Genomic DNA, 22,736 nt, shown 5'->3' with positions numbered 1-22,736 from the left:
TTTTTGTTACAATGATACTTCACGAGAATGTTTATGTTTTTTTGCCATAGGACTGTAGAGAAAAGGCCTGAAAGAAAATAAAAAAAATACCAAAGACCTTTCAAATCAGAATTAACGTGGTCTGCAACATAATGTTCAAAGGAAGATGCATTCAAAGGCAAACACTAACCACAATTTTGTTCACAAAGCTCAATGTTAAATGAGTCCTATGTAAAAACTCACTTAGAAATTATATCCCTGCGTGGACTTCAAAAGCTGATCTTACAATTTTTTTTGAGAAATATTTAACTAAAGAATGTTTTATTCAGCAGAGCTAGTCATTAGGCTGGCTTTTTCATCATTTTAACAATTTCCATCTTTTCTCCAGTCACATTTCAGCTAACTACTACATGGGACCATGTGATGATGCTTTGGAACCCAAGGACATTTGCATTGTTTGGGATCCAGATTGGGGTCATGACAGACAGGAGGGCATTGGACATGCACTACACCTGCTTTCTGGCTTCTGAACATCTTCTAACCTGCTGGAGAACACTGTTAAAGATGTCCACATCCTTCAGCCCTCACCATGGATGGAAATTGCCACCCACTTGGACAAGATGTCCCTTATAAGTACAACTCATGCCAAACCCATGGTTTCTCCAGAAGCCAGTTTTTGAGTAAAAGGAAAAATGGTTGTCCCTGGTAACTTTCCCGCCATGAATAATCTTTTAATCATACTGTCTAAAGATGAGTGGGGAATGTGTTTATTGGCCCCAAACTCCATTGGCTCCACACTGTTGCAGGAGTTTCATGGTAAACACCAGGTCAACTTCACAGAAGAAGTGAAAATATTTGTTATGAAATGGCAAGATCCCACTCTGAGGGCCAGAACAATTTAAAATTCAACAGATACAGGCAAAACCTTCATAACACCTTTAGGGTACTTACTGTTATAATCTCATCAGTTCCACTAGTTTGGCCTTATCAGGGTTGGAGTTAGAATTAAAAACTAGTACAACCAATTTGGCATGATGATTTGGGGTGGGACATGTCTTCCCCAAGTTTCCCAGAAACCTCACAAACATGTCAGAACGTCCAGACAATGGCATCAGTATATGACATTTTCATCTTTGGGCTCTTTGCTTTTGTTCATGGATCCAGGGAACTGGAGAGGAACAAGCTTCTTCAGGGAATTGGAGAGGAAGTATAGGTATCCAGACTTCTGGTTGATTCTGCTGGCCAGCTCCTGAGTCTCAAGTTCTTCATGCTCCACAAACTGGATCTTGCTGAAAATCTGCTGTAGGTATGCATGCCTCCTCATAGGAACTGTCATCTTCTTGCCTTTATACTTCCTGCATAGAAGCAGAAGGTTCAGAATGTACTCTGCCCTATACATGGGATTCACCACAGGATGATAGCCACAATGTATCTCCTTTAATTCCATGATGCATTCCCGGGTCTTGATGGTGGCATTGATCATTTCCACTACCTACATAAAGATGTCATCCAAGGCTTCCATCTAGGCTGAATCCATTCTCCTTGGAAGGGAGGGATGCAGGTTGGCTAATGGTCCACAGCCAAGTGCAAATTCTTCCCATTCAGAAATTCCCATAGCAGAATTTCCTCTTGAGGGCAGACCTGAAACCTCTTGAAGGAAGCAGGGATTCCCAGATGTTGGTCTTCTTTATGCATCTCTGTGTTTCTGCATTTGTTCATTAGGCTTATTTCTCAGTGGAGCTGTATTGTGTGATGATGCTGCTCTGCAGTCTGGCAACTGAGAATGTAGCTGTGCAGTTTGTACTTGTAGATTGGGTTTTTGTTCAGTTTGTATGTGATAGCTTGGTGAATCTTACTGTTCTGGAGATCTCAGATATACCCCTTTTTTTCTCATTAAAAAAAAAGCTGATGCATCTCAAAAGACCCATGACACTTCTGTAGAGCTGAGTCCTATCTGCCTGAGAAACAGGGCTCACTGATATTCAAGCTCCTCAGGAATCTCTTCATATGATCTCCTTTGATGTAAAAATCATCATCTGCTTCTAGATCACAGTCCAAGCAGTGCTCATGCATATACTTGAGCATCATAAATGTCTTGTGGGATGATTAAGTACCATCCACGCCTCATAGTGGCACTACTGGAATTGGTACAGATGTGTCCGAACACTCACTAGAGAAAAACACCATGAATTGTTTTGGATCCTGTTCTGAAGATTGCCACAGAAGGAGTCTGAAGTATTTCTAGGTGGTCATGACTATGACACAGAGAAGTTTCCTGTTATGTGAGGCTACCAACTGGGCCAAACCTAGTGGCCACAGCTGAGCCCTAGACATCTTCCTGTGTCCTGCAGGCCTGGGATCCTTTTGCTGTGCCCACAGTCCTCCAGTCTGGTGCAGCACCACAGACCCACTGGTTTCAGCTCTGAAGCATGGGGCATGACAAACCTGTGAGGCTAGCACAAAGCCCAGCAGGAGTCAGATCTGAGGCAATAAGCAGAGCTAGGCTTGCCAACTTGCCTGGAGTCATGTCCTGCCGTTCTGACTGCGGGGCTGCTACCACCACCTCTGTTTAGGAGCCTGCCCACCACAGCTCCCAGTGAAGGACAACAGCTTTCCCTTGTGCCAGAAGGCCTGGTCCCAGATTCTCAGTGGGTGCCTAAGGCCAGCTATGCCCATAACAGCCCCGGAAATGACAGGAGGCCTGGTGCTGAAGCTTCATTATACACACCTGTCTGCACTACAGTGACCTGCTCCTTTAAGAGGGGAACATGTCTTGCACATGCAATCTGCATATCCCGAGCAAGGCCACCATGACTATTCTTGCTTTGGCACAGAAGTGAATGAGCAGTGCAAAGGCAATAGCAATGGCATCTGCTCAGATACTTTGTCCTGCCCTGATGGTGCCCCAGCAGGCTCTGCCTCTGTTCTCCTTGTGGCCTAGACTGCTGCTGCTGCTACACATTCTCACACCTGGCTCACCATTGCCCTTTGATATATTTTGAGTTAATTTTTGTGCATTGTGAGAAATAAGGGTCTTCTACATATTCTACCATGCTTTTTCTGTGATAGAGTCAGAAGCTCATGGAGACCTGTGAAGCCATGGGCCAAAAATTAATGCTCTCTTCTAACTTGTTCCTGTTAGGTATAATGGTCACAGTGAAAAAAAGCTGACAACCACCAATGGGACAGTTACAAAGCACATTTGTGGTTCTGTTAGTCCTGCCCAGCATGCAATACTGAGGGGAGACCTAAGACGTAAAAAGGGTAAGAGATGGGAACTTGAGAACCTGAAGAATTAATATCTCTGCTAAAGGTACTTACATAGCTGATCATAAATACTAACAATGATATAGTTTTGTACTTTAGTTTCTAACATATTACCATGTGAATTAAAGACAGGAGAAATTAAGTTCACAGTTTGAATCAATAATGGAAATGAACACAAGAATGCCAGTATGCACATCATACTTGTGACCACAGCATCATAAACAGGAAGGAATAGATGAGGGTAGGAGGAGAGGGAACATGGTAATAGAACTCAGGTAGCATCATTGCAAACTATGTTGATAATGATGTAAAGCATATAGAAACCACTGTAAAATTAAATTTCAAATAGAGATAAAAGGATATGAAAGGTAACAAAAGTGGTATGATGGGAAAAATAAACCAATCACAATAGAAGCTGCTAGTGGAGCAGTGAGGAATCTAAAAAAAAAGGATAAAACACATGTAGAAAACAGCACATTGACAGAAGTGTATCATTATCTGTGATGACATTAAATGGAACACATGAGTCTTGGTTTCTCAATACCTAAGAAGCCTGCATCCACACAAAGTTTCACACAATTTCTCTACACTATTGCATGTGGGGAGATAGGCTTGGGTTTGACGGATTCTCTTCTAACAGAAACAAAGCATTTGGTACATGAACTTGACTTGCCATGACTTCCTATGCACTGTCAATGCCATCAATCTGATACACAGGACAGGGCACATTTTGGCACCACTGGCACAGAGTGAGGCAGGACATACTGAAAATAGGCTCTCCAGTGACAGAAGATTTGGGGTCCTCAGGAGCGGGGCTGCTACTCTGTGAATCCTCAACCAGCAAGCGTCAGTGGAGGGGCATTCAGAGGAATCCAGAAGAGAAGCTGGGGTTGCATAGAGTTCAGGATCACTCCTGAAATGGGGATGAAAAGGAGGAGTCCAACTATAGTCCCTGAATGGACATCAGGAGAATTTAAACTGTGTCTGGGGTTGCAGTGACATTACAGTGATATTCTGAGGGTCTGAGTAACACAGGGTCACCCCCAGGACACTGGAAATAGCCAAGGCACAAAGAGGACCTCACCTGGGAAATGCACTGAAGGAGGCTGATTGTATGTGTAAGCATGGCAGACCAGCTGGTTGAATTTCATAAGGGAGAGCACACTAACCTCAGATGCTGTAGGAGGGAGCACAGTGTGAGAAGATGGGGCTCCTCAGGTCTATTTCCTTCTCCCAGCATGACTGCATGTGCCTCCTGCTAATCTCAGGGAACTATTTACCACTGTCCAGAAGTCAACGCTGGGAAGGCTTCTCTATCCTAGGGTCTTCCAAAGATGCCTACACAGTCTTCTCTGGCATTTCCTCCCACCTCCAGCCATACATACCTTTACTCAGGAAGAATTTCCTATGTGGTCTTGCATGAGGGAAGGGGGCACTTGGTCACTTCTCCCTGCATGGACAGGCTCCCTGAGGAGAATCTCAGATTGACACTGACTTTCACCTGCCTCAGTTCATAGCCCTGAACCTGGAATTCACCTTAGTTCAGAGGCAGGATCCTCTCTGCTTGAGGAATACTTGACAACTCATTTTTAAAGTTCATCCATGGAAACTGTGACGCTGATGAACTTCATAGAAAATAAGGGACCTAAATTTCTTTTGTCTGTTAGGACTGGATTGTGGTGCTTTTTAACATGTCACATAAAGCATGGAAAATTAAAAAATAAGAATAAACGCGGTCACTTATGGTACACTGCAGAATGAGATATGTCAAACACAATGTTTCAGACTAAAATTGGTGGTAAATCCACAAAAGTAGGCAGTTGATTAAGTAAAAAATGTATAACATGTGAAATGCATAGAAGCATGTCAACAAGAACAGAAATATGAAATGAAATGCCAAAGATGAAACCAAAGTCCATGTAGGAGATACTGAGAGGACTATGAGGAATGTGAGAGTCCATGGTGACCTTACGCTGAGTCACTTGTCATCAGTGGTCTCTCAGCAGGGAGTTGCCTTACCCTTGAACAGGAACAAGAAAGGGCAGCAGCCCATCTGAAGTAGACCCAGATGAAAAGCAAACAAACAAATAAACAAACAACAACAACAACAAAACAAAAAAAACAGCTCAGAAGAATTGGAAAAGTGGCAAAAGGGTCAACACCTGGAAAGTGACTCTAACCAGCGGTCAGGGAAATCAAGGTGATATTTTCCCCAAAGCAGCTTGAAGCAAGTTGAATGCTGAACCTCCAACTCCTCTTTTTTTGTCTCTTCTTTTGTCCCCACAGCTGATTTGATGGGCTTCCTATTAGTAGTACACCCAGAGGATTCATAACTTCCATGTTGACCAAACACACACTTACCCCCAAAATCTAGAGATGAACGAGAGTGGTCTCAGGGAGCCCGGCTGTAACTGTGCATTTGATGAAAGAAACCAATGAAGAAAGTTGTCCAGCAAAGGCATCTCAGGGACTCTTATGGTTTGGATATAGGGTGTGCCACAAATACCAAGGGGGAGGCAATGCAAGAATCTTGAGAGGAAAAAATGAAAAGGTTGTGCGGTGTAAACTAACCAAGGTTAAATCCAGTGATATAGGTGTTAACTATATGCAGGTAGACTGTGGCTGAATGAGGTTGTCTTGGGATGAGACTTTGGGGTTTCTATTTTGTTCCTGGTTTCCCTGGGAGACAGAGGTCTCTCTGCTTCGTGATTGTCATGATTCAAGATGTTTTTCTTGTCTATGTCATTTGGCCATGATATTCTGCATCAGTTTAGAAACAGCAATTGAAATGGCCATATATGACCTGTCAAATCTCAGAGCCTGAGTCAAAAAAGAAAATTCCTCCTCTCATTTTTTCTTGTAAGATTTTGATCACAGCAACAACCTACCTGACTAGTCATGAACCAGGAAGGCCATTCTATATTCAGAAAGCTGCTCTAGGCTGCTAAATTCCATGGTAAATATCCTGATACCCCATCTAGTACCGCTCATTCCTTGCGTTTTGTAAATTGAGCCAGATGTCCTAGTTATTCTGGGTTATGAAAGAGTTGAAGCGTCAGAACCATGCTGGAGGTGAATCCAAGGACATGTGAACAACCGGACCACTCCTCTCTATGTAGTGGCCTAACAGATACCCATATGCAGGCATGAGTCACACGATTGAAGGGATTCACTTCTAGCTTCCATGGCTTGTACAACAGAAATCATTCCTCCTACTACCAGAAATATACATGTGATCAATTTTGAGAAATACACTGAAGCTATCACATTTTTAACTAAACATGGCACCATATTCCGTGAGTGTCAAGCAGAAACTCATTGCCACTTCCATGATCACTCAGTCTCCACCTATACATAATTATGATATCCAGGCTTCATGTAATAAGATGATCCATTAAACTGCCACCCCCCAAAATGTGCATCTTTTCCAAGCAAGAGAATACAATACACTTTTTGACCTCAAGTACGTTCATTGTCCTCCACCTATGATATCATGTAAATTAAATATTGAAATAAAATGTTAACTTTTTTTCCCTTTTGAACCAGGGATTGAACTCAGGGTCACTAGACCACTGAGTCACATCTCCAAGCCTATCTTGTGTTTTATTTACAGACAGGGTCTCACTGAATAGTTTAGTGCCTTGCTTTTCTTGAGGCTTCTTTCATAACATGATCCTGCTTCAGTCTCCCAAGCAGCTGGGATTACAGGCATGTGACACAGGGCTTGGATAGTTACATAATTTTAACACACCTATGTTAGTTGACACTAGAATCAGACAGAGGAAGGAAAACATATTCAAATACATTCTCATTAAAATAAATATTTTCCATAGAATTCTAATTCCTGTGATTATCATTGGTAATTTCTCACTTGTCTATTCTAATTCCTTTCACCACCAAAAAAAAAAATGCTTTGGCTAGTGTTGATCTTAGCTAGTACTGCCAGGTGGTAGGCACAAATCATCACTCCATACAACATAGGTGCACCAGTAGCCCTGCTGAGTTGGATTGTCTTGGTATTCTGACCTTAACTGCAGTCCAAGGAAGGACTAGAGAACATGCTTCTTTCCATGCATTGCCTCCTTATTTTGAGTCAGCAATGGCAAAATAATTCCCCTGATTATCAGGAACAATCATGACCTCATGGCCACAACTTGGTCTAATGATTCCTTGTCATGAGTAGCAAAATAGAGGCTTAAACCCAGGTTACAGCAGTCATTCTTGTGTCCTGTGTTTGGAACTAAGTCCTCTTCACTAGATCAATAATAGGGTTCAATTACTGAAATAGGAATCAAACATTGTGCTAGTGAGTCACTAGTGTGTGGAGTCATTCCCAGGCCCAGGCCCTCATTCTAGCTTCAGGAATACTGGTTATTCCAAAAACATTATGTATTGGATATGGGTGTAACCACTCACCAAGATTCATCTTGACTCCTCAAAAGCCAGTCAACCTTTTTTTCAGACCTGGTGTTTTAGGACATTGGGGAAATGTAAGAGTAGTAATGGGAAGAATATGGCTTGATTGCTCCCCTTTATTGGCTGTGACATAAGCATTGTGCTCAGAAGCCCCATGTTGAATACCACAATGGTGGTTAAGGTGTTCACTAAGTCCATGGATAACAGTTTTGGCAGAAGCACTGCAGGCAAGGAAAACAAGCTCCCTCAAGAGTAAATGCATGTTTCACTGAGAACTAATGTCAGTCTGCCATGATGTAAGGTCTAGTGTCATCAATCTGCTCTGAGATACCTGGCTGCTTCCCATAGGAAATAATCTCATATTAGAACTCAGGGTTGGATACGGCTGTTGCCACCTGGTTATAGGCAGGTCACCTCTGTGAGTGGAAATCTGTTTTCATGACCACATGAATACTCTCTCTTCATGAAAGCATGGACATTGTGTTCATGACCTGCTTGGGAAAACATGTCTAGGGAAGGAAGCCACCTGATACACATCAATTGAATTAATTCAAGAACCACCTCATCATCAGGATCATTTCCTTCTCTGTTCACTCTTTGTTGATTATGACCTGGCACCAAAATACCTTTATGACTTTGCAAACAAGAGTTTATTTTCTTTATGGTAAAACTGTGATGGTGAAAACGGTCACTTAAAAGAAACACTGAATTTCTGTGAACATAAATGTGAAAATAGAAGAAGCTTGTAACATTGAACAGTGAAAAACTGCTTTTTTATACCCCTATATTAGATTATTTATATAACTTCTGTCTCTATATATATGAATACACAACCAGTGTAACTCTGCATCATGTATAACCAAAAGAATGGTAAATTATATTCCATATATATCCAAAACCACTCTACTGTCATGTATATCTAAAAAGAATAAAAATTTTAAACAATTATACTATATAGATTTAGAAGTGTTGTGTTAGTATACTACTTAAATTATGAAACAAACATTCATTTTCTTCAATGTTAAATTTATTCTAATAAACACAAATCAAATTTACATGACTGGATGTAAATATCAAAGGGTAAATATTATTTCTGTTAAAAACTCAGTGGTTAGAAAATTACCAATCATACTTCGGTTATTTCATTAAGTAAATCTACCTTAAAAAATGTAAATGAGAAAACAGAAAACAGATAATACATTTCTGAGAAAAATTTACTGTCTAAATTGACATGTAACAAATATATAAAACTTATTTCAAAGAAATGACACGAGAAAAAGAATCTGAATTATATCATAAATAAGTGTTCATCCAATCTTTGTTAAAATGATACTTCTTTGCTATAGTGGGTTATATAACATTATTAAAATAATTATGCATGCCTGTTTAATGTGGTTAAGAGACTTTGCAAAATCTGCTTTCATGGTATTATTATTAGACATTTTTGGACCAGAGTCCTCAGATAGCAGTAGTGCCACACTCACTTTTTACCCAAAGCCTCACCTCCTCCCATAGGACATACATATGGGACTCCTGAAACAGTGTCTGGTACTGGGAAGTTGGAAACATGGGGCCTTTACCATGTGCCCATGCAGGGTACTGGGTGGGAGCCCTGCTCTTGCTCCTTCCCAGAAGCAAATTATCCATGATGCTAAGTCTCGTTGACCTTCTCACTGGCAAATCACACAGTTCTGGCTTCACATTAAAGTGATGACTGATGTTGTTTTGTACCTATCAGCAACAGGCTTTGCACCATGAGCTGCTCTTCAAAAGATGTGTAATTCTCTACAGAAGGAGACATGACAGTTCCCAAACTCCCATGGTCTACATTGGGATTCTCCTAGGAAACTTTCCCTAAATAGCAGATTTTGTCTCCTATCACAAGTCCTCTATTAATATATATATATATATATATATATATATATATATATATATATATATATATATAGAGAGAGAGAGAGAGAGAGAGAGAGAGGATAAGTTTAAGTTTGTCCATACAGCTGGGGACCAGAACCACTGTGGCTTATGTCACAGGGTCTCCTCACACTGGAATACATACACATTCATCAACATTCACTGTAGCTCATATAGAAGCCTCCATGGGCCTCAGCTCTGTGCCCAGAGAAGGACCCAGTGCAGAGAGGTACACTAGGTCCTCAGCAGACAGTTCCCAGGTTTACCCTCACCCATACCTTCTTTCTGGAATTGGTGCCAAGGCATAGGGTAATATGATCTGTGGAGACTGGAATATGATCAGGGGAAATGGTAATCCCAGATAACCTGATGTAGTTGGTGAAAGACAAGAAGCTCTTGAGCATCCTGTCCAAATTCTGAGGGAGCTTCAACCACCTCGATAGGCTGCCAGAGAAAGGAATTAGCAGACTACATAAAGTCACGTACACACATTAAATGGTAGTACAGAAAAAAAAAAGGAGTGCAAAATTTCCTAATTCTGTGGGGCCTATTATTCAGTTATGAGAGAAACTAAATGTGTCTGTAGAGAATATTCTGATTTTTGTGACTCCAAAATGGTGTGACCACTTTGGAAAGCAGACTGGAGATTCCTTAGAAATTTTTCAATGGAATCACCATTTGACCCAGCTTTCCCACTCTTAGATGTATACACCAAAGACTTAAAATCACACCATAGTGATGCAGTGACATCAGTGTTCATAGCAGCTTAATTCACAGTAGCTAAACTGTGGAAACAATCTAGATGCCCTTAAACATTTGAATGTATAAACAAACTGTGGTACATTTGCAGAATGGAATATTACTTAGCCTTAAAGAAGAATGAAATATAGCATTGACAGATAAGTGGACAGAGTTGGGAATATCATGGAACAAAATAAGTCATTCCCCAAAAGCCAAAGCCCAAATATTTTCTCAGATAAGTGGATCAGGCCTATAATATTCTGGGGGAAAGTCAAGAGAATAATGGGAAATTTTGGATTGAGCAGAGGAGAGGAGGTGGAGGGGAGGGTGTATGGGGGCAAGATGGTTGAATGAGAAACACATTACTAGCCTTTGTAGGTATGATTTAATGAATGGAGTGACTCTGCATCATCTACAACAAGAGAAATGAAAATTTGTGCTCTATTCATGTAAAAAAAATCCAAAATATCTAGATTTTAATTTTCTTGGTAGGATCTTTGGCCCAGAGGATTCACAGCCAAAGAGCTACAGGCAGAAGCTGGAGGCAAAACAATGGCCGGAGGCAAAGTCTCAAAGATAAAGAGAAGGAGGAGCAAGATAGAGCAAACTGAATTGGAAGCATACACATGAAGATTCAGATGTACTAATCACTGTGGAAGTTGATAAGAATAGAGCAAAGTAAACTATAGAGGGCCACTGAAGAATTGAGGAAAATACTGGTACCTGCAGCAGAATGGGAAAAGTGTTCAAACTGAGTTAAAATTATAGAACCTTTATTTTATCCATCCTTAATAAAATTTTGAGAACAAAGTACATCCTCTTCCTCCTTCTCCTTCTTCTCCTACTCCTCCTCTTCCTCCTCCTTCTCCTCCTTCTCCTCCTCCTCCTCTTCCTCCTCCTCCTCCTTCTTCTCCTCCTCCTCCTCTTCCTCCTCCTCCTCCTCTTCCTCCTCCTCCTTCTTCTCCTCCTCCTCTTCTTCCTCCTCCTCCTCCTCCTCCTCCTCCTCTTCCTCCTCCTCCTCCTCCTCCTCCTCCTCCTCCTCCTCTGCATCAGATTCTATGTCTTCTCTGTGGACCATGGCCATGATGGTGATGATTTGTCCTTAGAAAAAGAAAAGTCAGAGTTATAGTCAAGGTGAGAACTTGAGTTGCTCCTTCTCCTGGTGTTCTAGAGCCAAAGTCAAAGCTCTCCATTTTTCATCTTGTCTGCACTCCTGTCTCCTGGCCTACATCACCTCACCTCTGCAATGAGAAATAGATCTAGGATGCCAAGAGCTCTTTTCACGTTCAAATTCTGCCGCTGTACTCAGTATGGATGTCTGTGTCATCAATTTTACTCCAAGAGGCTGCCACAATCTCTCTGATTTTCTGGACTTACGCCTCTTGAATACAAGCACATTCAGATGTTCCTCCTAGTCCCAGGGCTTGAGAATTAGATGAAGACTGGAGGTTAGAAACATGTTCAAGGAGGAACTTCTCCCCACTCTTTTACAGGAGAACACAGTGACCTGTCCAGGGAGCACTGAAACAATTTTCTTTAAGTCCCTCACAGTTGGGAGTTTATTTTAAACCAGGAGTAGACAAAACATAGAAGAGAAAGTGCTGCTCTAAGAAGAGAACATGCAGAGGGAATTTGTGACTTTTTATTTACTGCTTAGCACTAGTGAGAGCTTCAATTACAGTTTCACAAAGTCACTTTATGAAAGTGTGTTCCACTAGATTCCTTCGGTTGTGCATCAAACCTAAAGTGCATATTAATTCTTTTATGCAAAATGCCAAAAAATAGCCAATAATAAAAGCCAAGCTACTTGATGCTTAGATGAGGCAAATTCAGGACAGAGTGGGGCTTGTATAGAAGATTGTGTATAACTATCAAAGCAGAAAAAATGTCTTCTTACAAACAGGATGATCAAAGTCATGACGACTATTAACTGTTATTTTTATAAAAGCAATACATATTTCTGTTTATTTCTATTTCATGCCCACTCCTCATTTTCCACATGAGTTAGGTGAACTAAACTCCTAGAAGAAAACTTCCCATTTTGTCATACCCTTAGGGCTGTTCCTACCTGCAGTCTCTTCCTCATCACTGCTGGATTCATAATTTTTGCTCCATGTCCAACCTTTAGAGACACAAAAATCAACAAGAGCATTACTTAAGATTGTCTCTTGCATTCTTTGTCACAATTAAGCTCATGATGGTAACTTGGGTTCATAATATTTGTACTGCACAGAATTGTGTGATTGAGGCTTGGTCCTTAGAATGGTCATGATGACAGTTGTGACACCTGTATGAGGAAGGGTTTGCTTGGAGGTGATGAGGTCTTTTAAGGGTATGAGACTCAGAAGTAGGAATATAGTTTTCTCAAACCCTTGTTAGATCCTGGTTATATAAGAAGAGAAAATGAATCATCTGATCACTGCTGGCTTCCTATCTCCCCATGTGATGTCTCCCTCCTGCACCTGCATCCATGCTGACACCACCAATCATGCAATGCAGCTAAGAGGGCATTCACAAAAGCCAAGTGTTTGCCAGCACCATGCTCTTGTATCTCCAGAACTGTAAGCTAAACCACCTGTATAAATTATTCAGTCTCAAGGGTTTTCTTATTAGCAAGAAAAACAGAGTCTTACTAATATTAATAGTCAGGATCACCTTGATCTCTGTTGTGGCTTCTTAGACCCTCTCTTAGCTCTGGGGAGTCAGAGGCCTCAAACAGGATGCTGCAAACAACTGCAAACCTTCAAGATTGAGAGTGGAACTGAAGGAGTCAAATTTTAACTACTTCCTTCCATTGGCACATTATTACTCTCTCCTTGAAACAGACCAAGCTGACATGCAAACTGTGATGCCAACAGTTTCAGGAATATAAACTCACAGAACAAATACTGTGCCATCATCACAGCAGCTGCTCACAAGAGAGTGCTCTCTGCCTTATGCACATGGGTCTGCTGGCCACTTGAAATGTGGAACTTGGATGAGACTTTGAAGGTTTTTAGTTAAAAATTAAATAAAATTAAAAATACATTTTAATAATAAAATTAAAAATATCCAAATAGTGATTGCTATTTTGTATGGCCAAGACCTGGAGTTTGAAAATGAAGCAAGTATGAATTTCCTTCCCCTGGGTTTCCTTGGACAGCTGTTTGCTAGCATAACCTCACTCCTCATTTGTAAGTAGATTATAGACTCATGCAAAAGGGCCAGGAACTCTCTGAGGGACTGAAGACTCTGCATCAACAAAATCAGCATTAAAATCCAGATGGCTCCCCACAAGATGAGGCTATCCCACCTAGAGCTGATGAGAAATGTGGGTGCAGAGCTTGGACGCAATGCTATCTTCTAAACTTCCCTAACGATTCTGGCTGGTTCTGGTGAGATCCCAGGTGGATAAGTGGCTCACTGTGGAGCCCCACATGCTGGACAAGTGAGGTCTTAGCACAGAGGGGCATTCAACAAATACTGATAGGGCTAAGATGAAGACACTCTGCCCAGGGCTGAGCTCAGAAATGAGGAGGAATGACGAGCACAGTGGTTCCACCCTCCCAGTGACCAGTCAGTGTCAGTATCCATATATGTGTGATTAGGAGGACCTGGATAGCATTTGAGACCAACAATGTGAAGACTTATCAGAGACACTGTCAATGTGATATCCTGCGGGGCACACAGGAAGCAGCACAGACCTAAACTGTGGGATCAGACACCACTGCTGAGCTGAGCTTGATCTTCACTGGAGCCCATCTTTAGCTCTGTAACTAGATGAGCTGCAGTTGCATTGGTCATCCCTGATGAAAGTCCCTCCAGTTTAAACATGTTTCCCATAAAGTGTTGTCTACCAAACGACCCAAAAGGGCAGGTTTCAATGTCAGTTGGAATATGCAAACAAATCCCTTCCTTAGCTACAGGAAACTCTGTCCTGTGCATCTTCCCTGTCTCAGATTCCTACCATAAGTGAGCACAGTGTGCTGGTGGACCTGAGAGTCACTGTTAAGGATTGACCCTGTCCAAAACTTTGTGCTTAGAAAAGGAGTGGAAAATGAATTCTGACACCTCTCAGAGAAAATGTATATGAATGTGAAAAACTGACATGAGTGAAGTGTGATGAACAATCAAATGCCCTGTCTAAATACAGGGCCTATAGACAAGTGAGGTTTGTTATTAAGTGATGTTGCTACTGGTGCAGTGACAGGAATGAAACTGAGCTTTTTCTTATTGAGTGTCATGAAAATTTTCCAGGTTTGGATGGGATATATTTTGCAGGTTAATTGAGGCATTCTTGGCATGGAATGAACTGCACCCATGGAAAGTTTATCATTTGCTCTATTTACTCATATGCAAAATCATGATCTAATGGACATGGCATTTTTTGTTTAAACGTGGACTTTGGCATCTTGGTGTGTATATATCTAGAGAATCACACAAATGTGCAAAAACGAATGCACAGGCACACTCAGATTCAAGTGACATGGATGTACACAGAGCAACACATACAAATCTCTCATGGAACTAACCACAACATTCAACTCACACAGGTGCTATCAGGAAATATGGAGAATGGCCATAGTTTTTTATGGGTTTTTTTGTGTGTGGGGGGGTGTCTGTGTGTTTGTGTGTGTGTTTTTTTTTAAATCAATTTGGACCACAATCTCCTCACTTGTCATTCTCAAGGAGGTAGTGGAATTACTTAGACTCTGCACTCAAAAAGAAGGGAGACGGTCTGACCCTTGGCATCATTTACATTTTGCATCAGGAAGAGAGTGAGGCCAGGATACATACCACTTATGGCTCCTCTTGAATCCTCCTGTGAATACAGAAAAGGAGTCACTATGAATGTCAAGCCATGCTCTGTCCTGTGTGTACAAATCTTTTTTTATTTTTAATTGGTGACATTAGAAAATCCAATGAGAAAATGGTCCAGTCAAAGGAACTCAAAGGCAAGGACAAAGCAAATGTGCATTCATCAAATGACACAAGGTTCTATAGGGGAATTAGTGTTACAGGCCTAGATTAGGTGATAAATAAGGAATTCAATGGCCAGGAGGGAAACCACAGCCAGACACAGAGCTTGTTATCATACAGTGTGTTGCTGATATTCTTTCTCATTAATGTTGCCTTCAGTGTGGTCTCAGTTGGCCATAGACACCCCCATGAAAATCTGCACACTCAGAAAATTGTTTATATCATCTCCAAGAAATCATATGATATTACAAGGGAAAGAGAAACTAAAAAGCAACACTTGGATTTCAGAGGAAGATAAGCAAACTTACCATGGCTTTTGATGGGGACTCCTGACCCATCCTTTATCCAGAAACTAACTCCATCATGCCATTTGGGGGAACTAGGAGGATACAGAATGACTATTATTATACAACTTATTGCTTGTGAATTGTTCAGGGCATTTCTTGATATGGACAGCAGTGAAAATACACAGCAAAAAAAGAACAAGAATGAATGAGAAGCAGAGCCTTTGGTTTTCCAGCTAGACTAGAACCACGTGTGATATGTACTTTTGAAATTTTGTACCCCTAGGTGTATATCTTTCTAGAGATGACCACTGAGGCCATTTTAAAAGTATGGAAAATATTTCACATCTCTGTAGGAGATATGAGTAGAATAATATATTGGAATAACCTGGAGTGTGATATATCACTAAATGATGAATACATTTCCCTTTCCAAAGCATTACCGTCAGGACAATTTTCTGAATTCTTATATCTTCTATAACTTGCATACTCAAGAACCTGGATCTTTTGACTCAGCATCATCTCTATCTACAGAGTAGGCCTTGTAACCAGAATTTAATACTTGGGTGTCATAAAATGTGAAGGAATTGTATCATAGAAATCATGCATTAGTGTGGGTTTTTAGTTTTAAAAAATGGAATTTTGTACTGGGCATGTTAGAACAGAATTTCTGAGGAAGCTCCCACAGCTTCACAAATGCATACACAATTATTACACAAGGACATGCTCAGAGATGCCTCTCCACCTTCATTCACCTAAATGCACACTACCAAAAAGACAGCTGTTTCAGGATTATGGTAGATGGCCATAATCCTTCACTGGTTTTTCGCTTTGTCAGCACATGCCAATCCTCATTTCCAAAAGAAATCTAAATCCAAGATAAATGTTTACATAGAAACAGGAAGGAATGTCTGACCTATCTAAGTATAGAGGTTTTCCTCAGCATGTTAGGGAGTTGAGAATACTTACATTTCTCATTTGCTGCAGAGGCTACCTGTAGTTACAGAAAGGAAGACAGTGTGAGCAGGAGATCATTTTCACAAGTCTACTGTTGGCTGTGGTGACATTAAATAACTAGATGGGAAACAGTAGTTGGGGCACAGATCACAAAGTAAGGCAGAGAAGGAACTTGTGAAAAGACTTGAGCTTTGCATGAGGGATTTCTCAGGTACAATTTGATGACATGCACAAAATTCATTTTCTACCAAGGAAAAGTGCCACTGAGGAAAATGCTCACTACAATCATTTGACAATGGTTGTTCTCATATGTGAATGTCATCTTGAATCATTCTCACAGGGAATAGATGAGCAGTTGTAATTCCACCACCTATGAGTCACCTATAATGAACACTGTCATATTTTCATGCAGGAATTTGAAGTAAAAGGAACAGAACAACAATTATATCTTAGACAAAGAAGGGTCACATTACCTCAGCTATATAATTTATTTGGTCTCCTCCCAAATCCATTGATGCTACTTGCATGATGACCTGATTGCAATCTAGGGAAATACAGGGTCATTGTCAGTACATTGGTTTGACGTTGAATTACTCCAGAGGCTTCCTTACTGTGGACATGGATCTAGCGTGTATGGAGATGATTGTTTAACACACACAGGCTCCATTGCTGCTGGAATAGGATTGTTTCTGAATGACAAGAGAAGGAGCATACCAGGAAACAAAAATTAAAAATTCGGAATAAATGGAAGGAACTACAATGAGAAATGAAATATTCTATGGATACACTAGTAGTTTCAGCATTCCTTCATAACACTTTACAGATCCATCAGGAAGAAAAGAAAAAGTATACTCTTGAATCAGTCAACTCTGTTGTGGGTCATATTACTTCCACCCCAATACAGGTTTAAGTCCTAACTCCAGTACCTCCAAATTTTACTGGGTTTGAAAAGAGAGTCATTGTGATCGTAGCAATTAAAGGTATCTTCTTGGAGCAGGGTGGACCTATTCTCCAAATAGGGCATCTGTTCTCATAAGAAGATGGGGCACATTCATGAGAGACTAATGCCATGTGATGATGGAAGCAGAGAGTAAAGTGCTGCAGTTGAAAACCAAGCAGAAAAATGATGGCCACCAAACCAGTAGAAGTTAAGAATGGGCAGGAAAAATTCTTCCCTAAAGTTTTCAGAAGTAGTATGTTTCTGCTAACAGGTCAATGTGGGATTTCTAGGGAATAGACCTCTAAGATAGTATAGTTGCATTAGTTCAACCCAAGAAACCTGGTACTTAGATTTGGAAACCCTAGGAATTTACCAACACCATTATCATTCACATTGATCTAATTGGCATTTGTACAAATACTTCACAAAACCATGAGAGAATAAAATCTGTTTTCAAGTTCACCTGAGTTATTCATCAAGATAAGAGTATATTTTGGCCTTAAACATTCCTTGGTGTCTTCAGATATTGTGCAAATTTGCTGTCAGGAAAAGGGAAATTGGCAGATTGGAGGAAGGATGCACCCAGACTTATAAGGCAGGAAGACTGCTTCTCAGTGAGGGGGGAAACTAAAGGAACTCACTAAAACTTAATAGTGAATGGAGAAAAATCATAGAGGCATATAAAGTCAGAAAATTAAGTAAAAAAATAATGCATTGCAAAATGGAAACCAATTTAAGGTAGAGAGAACCTTTATTTCTTGCAGCTCCACAACCTGTAATGTAAACAGTGCGAATAGTCCTTCCTCTCAGGTGGGCAAAAGAGGGGTTTCACTAAAACTCAAGAGTGGACACTCAGGGAGTCTCAGAGAATCAGAAACTTGGGTACATTAAATAAAGAACCCCCCAAAAAACAAAATACTTGGGATCTAAGCTGGTGGTGGCAGAAGCAGCACCTGCTATAGCAGCAGGAATAGTGGCACTGCTAGATCACATAGGGAGGGAACATACACAGAAACAAAATAGACAGATTTAGTTGAAAATCCTGAGGTGAGAGGGGCAGCATTTACTTGGCTGAAGAAGAGACTTCTTTGCACTGTACACTGGTGCAAGAAGGAAGCTCTGTGATTCCCACTGTCCCCAGAGAGCAAAGCAGGAGCCTTCTTGACACAGCCAAGTTGATGGTGCCAAGAAGTTTCACCAGAAGAATTCTAGACCTGGTGAATTTAGCAATGTATCAGCACTCATAAATCAATAGCATTACTATATTCCAACATTGATGGCACTGATATAGAATTCCAAAAACTATCCCTTTTACAATAATCTGAAAAAGCCCCCGAGAATGAATATACCCTAGAGGGTGTAAGATGTCCACAATGAAAACTATAGAAAACTGGAAAAAAATGGAAGTTGATCTCAAAAGGTGCAAAGAACTTCTGTGTTCTTGGATAGCCAGAATTAATATTGTCAATGTGGCCATACTATCAACAGCAATATACAGATTCAATGAATTCAATACAATCCCCTTCAAACTACCAATAATGTTCCTTACAGTATTGAAAAACCAAACCGGAAATTCACTTGGGATAATAACAACAACAACAACAATTTACCAAAGCATATCTGAGCAAGAAAAACTATTTTGAAAGCCATCACAATACCCAATTTTAAATTATACTATAGAGATGAGTAGCAAAAACAGTATGGTATTGAACTGAAATAGATATGAAGATCCACGAAATAGAATATACCACACAGAGACAACCCACCTGATACTTACAGCCACCTGATCCCTGAGACAAGGGCACCAAAATATGTTGGAGAGGACATCATGTTTTAAACAAATGGTGTTGGGAAAACTGGATACCCATAGAAATACTGGCAAGGATAGGAGAAATAGTGTACACCGACACAATGCTGGTGAGACTGTAAATTATTAGGACAACTCTGGAAACCAATGTGGGGATTCATGAAAAATCCAAGAATGAAACACACAAGCCTCAGCTATTACATTCCTCTTTGCTTATTCTCTAGAACTGCAAGTCAGCATAATATAGTGATACAATCACTTCAATGTTTGTAGCATTCGCCATAAATATATTTAAGATCAATCCAAGTGTCCATCAACAGTTGAGTGAATCAAGTGCACACAATTAAATGGTAACTAGATCTTTACTTCTGGACCTGCAGCACTGTTGAATGACTCAAAGCACATCATTTTGTACACATCAAACAAAAAAATTGGAACTCTATATAAACTAGAATCATTATTGCAGAGTGGACACAATGACAGGATTTCCAAGGTACCTTTTTTGGACTTTTCCTTGGGCACAAGGATGTTCGGGGGCAACAGGTGGGCCCCTCTGGACCAAGGCCTGTGGATCCCTTCTGTGTGCTTTGATGTTTTCCGGTGCTCACGTGGGAGGCAAGAGCCTGGGAAATGGGATAAAACAGAGTTAGCTGTTGACAACGTACTAGCAAGAAAAGCAATGGGTCATCATTAGTAATTCAAATAATGATTCAAACAGTTTTAATTTTTAAGTGATAATTGTAAATATCTGGGGGTATAATTTGAGCTTTGAATTCAAGTATATATTATACACAAAGAGCATGCCCAGCATCTTAAATATTTCTTGTATTTTTTTTCCCAGTGAGAAGAACTCTGTCATTTTCATCAACAAAGTTGATAATTTCATTAAGTGAAATAGGTCAGGCACAGAAGGACAAATGCTTGCAAAATATCACTCTTTCATGGAGACTGAAAAATTGATGGCATAGAAAGTGAGAGTAGAATATTAGTACAGTAGGGGAGACAATGTTACAATTGAATATTAGAAAAAAAGTTCTGATGTATTTTTGCAGTCTGTGAGCAGAGTTAAATATCACAAAATCTGGGTCTGGGGTTGTAGCTCATTTGGAGAGTGCTTGCCTAGCATGGGTGAGGCACAGAGTGTGATTGTCAGCACCACATTTAAATAAATAAATAAATAAATAAATAAATAAATAAATAAATAAATAAATAAATAAATAAATGTGTATAAATAACTAATACAAATTTTAAAATATAACAAAATCTATGTTTAATAAAATTTGAAGGAGGGATGTGAATGTTCTTAGATTTCACACTACTGAACTCATTTTTCACCATTGGGGCAGCAAAGCACCTATGACAGATTGAGCTTTAGGATGAAATTGCAATGTGTGGGCTCTAAAACTCAACAAAATATTATATGCACAAACACAATTACTAAGGTGGAATCATAGAAAGGCAGAGGAAACAGTGACCATAAGCAGAGGCTCTGGTTATGTGGCTTTTGTTCAAATCCTACCTCAAAAATTACATACCTGTGCAGTTAAATAAACCCCTCTGTTTCTCAATTGTTTGCAAAAAGTGTGCATCTGATCCATGTAATGGTGTAAGGCTGACAATAATTACATCCATGCATCCTTAAGAGGACTGGTGCTTTATATGGGTGCTAATGTGTCCTGTCATTAAATAGGACACTTCATTAAATGTGTGGGAAAAAAAGCCCAATCATTGACAGTGTTTGAATAGAGAGGTGTGAAACAGAGGTCATCCTCCAGAGCAATGGGTGAAGAAAATCTATTCCTCATTCTTTACAGATGGATATCTGTAAAGCTCATGGAGAATATCTATGACCTCCTGGGACCATATGTCAGCCTGAAGGGATAGGTGAAACAGAGTCTGTCCACCACAATTTTGAGTTTAGGTGTTTGTAATTTGGAGATTTTATGTGACTTGCCTAGATTCACAACAGTGATGAGCAGTGGATGTGGGACAGGAATGTAGCTATTTACCTGGGACCAGAGATTCCTGAGCAATTGAGTCCTCTAGTGGATTCCCTAGAACCAGGAACCCATAACTCTTCTCAGACTTTCTCAAATACTCCTCCCCTGAAGCCTCTTTAGTATGAGGATTTAGTAGCAGAAGGTTGAATTATACTAAGAGAAATGTTTCAGTCATAACCCAGGCTTCTGCCTCTTCATCAAAATTACTGACTTAAAAAATGATGATTTCATGCAAATGAAGCCTATCTGAAGGTCAAGAGTAGAGTACACACTTGTAGCCACCCACTCCCAGGGTCTGCTCACTGCCAGCTGCCTCTCAGTGAGCCATCCTGATGAGTATTTGATGTTCCATATCATCAGGGCTCTGTAGGGCTCACAAACTGTTTGAGAACTTAGGACATTCTAAACCAACTGCCACTTCATTCTTGGCACAACTGCCACTTGATGGATGTTCCAAGAATGAAGTTTCCCTGTGCTTTTCTCACCTGTATGGCTTGTTAATGTGAATTAATGGAGGGAAACAGATACCCTGGAATGATGCTTTGGTGTTTCCATTTCAAAATCTGGCCTGCTCCCATGTCTGCAGACTAATATTCTGGCCATCACCTGAGCATCCAGACAAGGCCTGGTTGAAAACGTGGTTGCTGTAGATTCACCAGCTCTGATCTGGCATATTCCTTCTCCTGGGCTTCCACACCTCTTCCTAGATCCTGCAGGGCCAGAGGCCATACTTATCTGCCTACATGGATCCACCAGTAACTACAACCTGTGAACCTCCACCAATGAATCCTCCTTAAAGATCCCTGAGATCCTCATTTCCTCCATTATCAGATGACCCTCCTTTGACCTCACAGCACTGTCCTTTCTGCCTCCTTCCCAGTAGCCCCCGAACATCAGGGATCCTGTAGTCATCAACCACTTGAAAACTTTCCCTGAAATCTCACTCCTCTTTCCTTTCTACAAATGTCTTAATTTAGACTTCTCTAATATTATGTTTAGATCTTCATATACATTCAATTGAGTATGGCCTCTAATTGCCCTTTCATGGGATATATATTGCCTTACTTAGCATCCATATACTCTCTCTCACTTTATTTCTTCACCTCATGAAAGCAAGGTAGATGTTCTCCCCCTATTTATTTATTTATTTTAAGAGCACACATGATATTAGCATTAGTAATGGTTCATTTTTCTAAATTTAGAAAAACATTTTCAATAACCAGGTCAATAGTACAAGCAAATATATGAATTGAGTGATAAAACAATATTATCAAATACTTAAATCTTAGGAGAGAACATTCAGGGTCAGAGATGAAAAAAATCAAGAGAAAAATATATTCAGTAAATGTTAACTGCCCTTTGAAGAAACAGACTTAAAAATATCACTGACAACATACCTTCTCCACAGCAGTTTAGATTTCCCATGGCCGACCAGGAACTCAAAACCTCCCTACTCTTCTCCAACTCTGATA

General features: G+C 40.3%; 2 pseudogenes; both read right to left on the bottom strand.

The window, feature by feature from the left end:
- Window positions 1-337: 337 nt before the first annotated feature.
- Window positions 338-1,907, bottom strand: LOC144372231 (chondroitin sulfate synthase 1 pseudogene; annotated as a pseudogene).
- A 22-nt stretch (window positions 1,908-1,929) lies between these two features.
- LOC144372230 (chondroitin sulfate synthase 1-like) lies at window positions 1,930-22,689 on the bottom strand (annotated as a pseudogene).
- Window positions 22,690-22,736: the final 47 nt, after the last annotated feature.

The sequence above is a fragment of the Ictidomys tridecemlineatus genome (genome assembly GCF_052094955.1).
Source record: "Ictidomys tridecemlineatus isolate mIctTri1 chromosome 2 unlocalized genomic scaffold, mIctTri1.hap1 SUPER_2_unloc_1, whole genome shotgun sequence".
Classification (NCBI taxonomy): Eukaryota; Metazoa; Chordata; class Mammalia; order Rodentia; family Sciuridae; genus Ictidomys; species Ictidomys tridecemlineatus.
The sequence above is the reverse complement of the archived record's forward strand: the minus strand, read 5'-3'. Positions and strand labels throughout refer to the sequence as shown.